A 6,000-nucleotide genomic window follows, 5' to 3' on the forward strand; every position below is an offset into this window, starting at 1 on the left:
CTTCTAAACTGTGATCTTATTAGTTTGGGGAGCAATTGGCCCAGCATCATACAGAAGTTTCACAAGGCTCATAAAATAACCTCTTCCCTGAGCCTCTGGCATCCAGGCATTCAAGTGCATGCAACTTCGTAATGTTTTCACGGCAGGATCCTGCAGGCTTTGAGTGATGTTGCCATTTTCTGGAGTTCTCAGCAGTGCAGCTCTTCCACCCAGTTGCAAACAATTTCACTGATCAGTAGTTCTGGCTTAGCTTCCCCCTCATAAATTTAATAATTCATTTGGCAGGTGCAAAGCAGACAAATCTCAAAAAAATGTGCAGATTCTTGGAAGAACCAGAAAAAAGACTCACCAGTTCTTTAGTTCCTTTTGGATCTCAACATTTAATATGGTTATGGGGATTACTCAGTAGTTCCAGCATGTTCAGCCACCAGAGATACATTTTTTTAATTCTTTAAATGGTATTCTCCTTCTGTAAGATGACTTCTATCTGTGGAATCCATATAAAAGCCACGGATATCAATAGGTTGCTAAATGTGGCCATAGAGATGGGCCAGTGAAGCATGGGAACAGAGCATTAACTTAGTGTCTGTCTGGCACATTGCTGCAGGCACATCCAACTGTGATCATACAGAGACTTTGTGTGTGTATGTGTGTGTGTGTGTGTGTGTGTGTGTGTAGCCACACAGGGCCAGACTGTCTGGCTCCAGTTCTGCTACTTACCAGCTGGGTAAGTAATCTTGGGTGTATTTTTAAGCCTCCTCGAGTCTCATCTTTAATTTGCAGAAACTGACCATCTCTCATTGTATGTGAGGAATGAACAAGTTAACACATGTAAATAGGTTTTTTTTTTTTCTTTAACGTGCCAGGCATAAAAGAAGTTCTCAATAAATGTAAACTCTTATCATTATATTGTTATTTTTCACTCTTATGAAGAGATCTATCATCTATAATTTTTTTTTCTATATTGCTAACAAATTGATCTTTCTGTCTTTATTTTTCTTGAACAGGTAAGATAGTCATATGGTAAAATTTCACATAAAAATAAAATATATACAATGAGAAGTACATCTTTTTTCATCTCTACCTCTTGCCTCACATTTGGCCTCCCAGAGGTAACCATGGTTCCATCTCTTAGATATCTATCAGAGATAACCCATATGGTGAAATATATTTACTTAAATACCCCACTTAAAATTTTGAAATATATTTTGAATACAAATAGAAGATAATTTTCCTTAAGGAAAAATTTTGTCTCATTAGTGTCATTACCAGTGAAAATAATAGTAATCATAATGTGAATAATGACAGCTGTCTTTGCTGTGTAGAAAGAACTCTGCTAAATTCCAAACTGACAGAACTTTATTCAGTGCCTACAACAGCCCTCTGAGATGAGTATTATTATCTCCCCAACTCGACGCATGAAGATACTGTGGTCAAGAGAGGCTAAGCCACTCTCTGAGGGTCACTCAGCTAACAGGTGGCAGTGCTGAATTTCGAACCCTGTGCACTTGAGACCCAAGAAAGTTTTCAGTAGAAGAAAGACACCTCCCAATGTTGGATTTCTCTTTTGGAGATGCTCCATGAGTCTTCACTTTGATTTTTATTTCCCTTTAAATGCCTTGGCCTGTGAGAAAGCATTCACAATTCGAACTCTTCACATGTCCCCCACTTCAGTTCATCCTGCCTTTGTAAAACTCCACCTGTACCAAGCCTGTAGTAGTTGGCAGTTATTCCCATAACTGATCACATTTAGCCCTGTTCATCTTTGGGTCTGGGGGTATGAGAACAGTCTGAATTCCTAGAAGGCAGGGGTTACGTATCCATTTCCTTGTCACTAGGGTGGAAGACATTTCCTGGCTCATACTTTGGGCTGAGGAAGTGTTGGCTGAATGAACAAATGGGTACAGGCAGTGTTTGACTATAAAGACGACTTTGGAAATCAATTAGATTAATTGGATGTGGGCCCTGGAGTGCAACTTCAAATTCCCTGGTGGTAGAGAATCTTTGTAAAATGAACAATTCTGGCCTTCAACAAATCTCAGAGACCTAAAGGTCTAGGTATAATTGCTTCCAAGGCATCCTGGTGAGGTAATGCATGCACATGCGAGAGCATCTTTTTTGAGCCAAAATGTTTTTCTAACATTCATGGGACAGTCCTTAGAAAAACTTAGGAGAAGGTGCTAAAAACTGTCATGCTTACTTTGATTTGTAGTGTCCTTGGGTTGTTTTGTCTTTGACCACTTACAAACTGATCTCACTGGTCAAATTGAGTCAGAGCAGCTTTTTAGATGTATTAATACAATTTGTTTGTTTTTGAGGAAGAGGCTTGAGTATTCAGAACTAGAGGAAAGATAGAGATGGTTAAAGTTGGAAGGAGTTTAAATGAGCCCAGAATAAATTAACAAAACAAGGCAAAATGATGGAATAGAAGAGAAGTTACGTGCAGTCACTGACCCCTAGTTCCTCTCTCTAATTGCTTACCAGCTTTAGCAAAGCCCTTTCGTACTCAAGGAAGCCCCTTGGTACTCTCACAGTCCTTTCTTTTTCTCAGTGAGATCTTGCCCTCAGAAAACTGCCTGTAAATTTCTATAATGCTAAAGTGTAACTGACTAGCTGTTGCAAGGGCAAATACAAATTATGTCTTAATTCTCCCTGTTGAAAATAAAGGAAGAGACTTCCCTCCCTTTTCCTATACCATTTACTTTAGAAAACTTATACTGTATGTATAAGGTCTTTTTCTTTTTGAAATGTGTGTAAATCTTTTTAAAAGCAAAATAAGCCACTTGGCAAAAACATCTTTCTCAAGGACCTAGGAACCGTGTCTTTCAAATGTAATCAATTAAGGTAGGTAGCACCACATCTCCCAGTTTCTGTGGGAGGGTAGGAACACAACTTTGGTGAGCACCGTAATCCAAGTTACAAAACTATCTTCTTTCACAAAGATATGAGAAGCTTGTTTTTTCCTTTCTACAAATAAATTAACTAACACAGGTAGATACCACAATTACCAGGGGGATTTTAAGATGAACTATGTGTGAAAAATGGTGCTGTCAAGTCCTCTTACATGAGGACTAGTTATTTTTTACCTTGACAGCATGTATAGAATGGGTTTATCTGCTTGGCTATATCAAAGGGTAAGATTTCATTCCGTCTTTGCAAATTCTTAGCAGACTATTTGTGTGTGATACGCATCACATTCTGGTTTAATGCTTATTCAATAACAAAATTGTTTTCTTTCTCTTCTAAGTTTGTGAAGAAGTTTTCTGGGTTGGGATGGGATTTTGTTTTTAATTATATTTTCCAATATAATATGCTTTAGGTTCAGAGACATTTGTATTTTAACTGGTGCTAAACCTTTAAGATTAAAACACTGAAATGCTATAAACTTCCAAGCACCAATGAACTAAAATGGGAGGTTTATCAGGAAGTCTGGGAAGAGATATGTGTTAAAGAAAAATTTAAAGCAAGTTAAATTTAACAGAGTTTATTTGAGCAAGAAAAAGGCTCTAAAACAGGCAACACTTCAGATGGAAGATAGTTCAGAATGGTGAGCTGTATTTATAAAAAAAAAAAAAAAAAGACAGGAAATTACTTATTACAGAGATTACCCGATCGTTGCAATTCTGCATTTGCCTTATTTGTGAGGAATTTGGCAATGTTCAACCTGGGATTGGCTACTATGGATTGATCGAGACTCCATTGCTTGGTTACAAAGGCATACTCTTAGGTTAGGTTAGAACTTGTTTTCATGCCAAGCTATGTTGCAGTTCACTACATAGAGAGAAACTTTGGCCAAAATGTTATTAACCAAATATGGAGGTGCTTTGAGCTAAACTTAAATAAGTTTACCATATGATTCAGGGCCAGGTATGGTGGCTCACGCCTGTAATCCAAGCACTTTGGGAGGCCAACGTGGGTGGATTACCTGAGGTCAGGAGTTCCAGACCAGCCTGGTCAACATGGCAAAACCCCATCTCTACTAAAAATACAAAAATTAGCTGGGCATTGTGAGGGCTGCCTATAGTTCCATCTACTCAGGAGGTTAAGGCAGGAGAATCGCTTGAACCCAAGAGGCAGAGATTGCAGTGAGCTGAGATAGCACCACTGCACTCCAGCCTGGGCAACAGAGCAAGACTCCATCTCAAATATATATATGATTCAGGAATACCTGAAGTTCTAGCCATTAGCCAGTCTCTTGGGAGTGAGGAGCACTTTTCTTGGAAGAAAACAGCTGCCCTCCAGTATTTGACTCATCTCTGGGAGACGTCCACACACTCCAAACATTAGAAGAGAGCAACTCTCCTTTCTTCATGGGAATTCCTCTGGCTTGCATAAATTGAAATTGGTATACCTTCTAAATTTAAGTATTTCTATTGTGTAACTAACCACACACTTTAAAAATAACACATATTTCCTGAGCAGCTTGAATATCTCATTCACTGTGGTTTCTTACCAGTTTCCCTGGTCAATTCTTCCTGTATTTTGATGGTGCTCAAAAAGTATATTGTAGTTTTTCTAGCTGCTGGTGATGTCATCCATTAGGTTTACGTGTCCTTGAGAGCAGAGGCTTTGTCTTATTCATCTCTTTGCCCCCCAAATTCTAGGCACATTAACTGGCTCATAGCAATTGTTCACTGAATGCTTGAGTGAGCAAATAAATGTATGGCAACCTCCAATGTTCAACGAGGTATAAAATACAATGAGGAATACACAGATAATAAAAAGTTAATAATTCCTTCGTTTTTACATAATGACGCTTGAAAAGCCTGATTCATGAGAAGCAATTTTTTAAACAACTTTATTATCTCTCCCTATTGCTTTTAAATCCACTCTGTTGAGATATTTCTTCTCCTACCCCATGTTTTCCCTAGATATGATTTAGTAAAGCTGAATGCTGAGTTATAATGAACATCTCCATTCCCATATTAGAGTATAAACTTTGAACTTATTTTAACATTGAGGCTTCTTCTCCTGGAGCTCAGCTCTGAAAGAGAGGGAGACACCTTCAACCAGTATTAATAGTAGCAGTCGGATTATTTTTCCTCATATGGAGGGATCCTCTTGGACTGAGTTTTCTACAATCCTGCCTGAGTTGGTGAATGGCAACTCAGTTTTTTTGTTTGTTTGTTTTTTGCTGCTCAGGTAAACAACTTGAGAGTCACCCTTGACATCTTTCTTCCACGCCCTATGTCCAATTTTTCAGCAAAACCTTAAAATACTTCCACATCCAGCTAGATCTATCTCCGCAACTCCAACCTGATCCGGGTTATCTTCCCTCTCATTTGTTACAGTACAGTCACATACCTTTCCTATGTTTATATTTATTCAGATACAGAAGTACTTACCATTGTTACAATTGCCTGCAGTATTCAGCATGGTAACAGCTTGCATAGGTTTGTAGCCTGGGGGCAATAGGCAATATGCTATAGCCTAGGTATGTAATAGGGTCCTCCATCTTTGTTTGTGTAAGTACACTCTGTGATGTTTGCACAAGGATAAAATCGCCTACGGACGAATTCCTTGGGATGCGTCACTAAGCGAGGCATGGCTGTGGTTTCTTACCTGCTTTCTCTGTGGCTTCCACCTTCCATCCATAAGGCTACTTTCTACAGAGTACACAGAATCATCTTTTGAATGTGCCGAATTACATAATTCTTCTATGCTAAACACTCCGAAGATTTCCTATTCTTCTTAGTTTACCAGTGAAGGTAGATATTGAGACCACTTGATTGAAGAAGAGCGCATACGATGTGTTCTGTGACCTGCCTTCCTGTATCCGATATAACAAAGGTCAGTACAAATGGGAGTAGAACGTTGTCGTTTCACCTGTTACCCCCTAGATGGTAGTGTGGGACCGCGCAAATTTCTACCTCCGTTGCCATTTCTATCGGGCATTGATGGTGCAGTTATTTTAAGCTGAATCTTCAAGCAGCCTGAACTAAAATCGACAGAAGTTCCTGCTTTTTCTCTTTCTTTCCTTTTCCCACTCCCTTTCTCCTT

Source organism: Piliocolobus tephrosceles, chromosome 9 (genome assembly GCF_002776525.5).
Source record: "Piliocolobus tephrosceles isolate RC106 chromosome 9, ASM277652v3, whole genome shotgun sequence".
Taxonomy (NCBI): Eukaryota; Metazoa; Chordata; class Mammalia; order Primates; family Cercopithecidae; genus Piliocolobus; species Piliocolobus tephrosceles.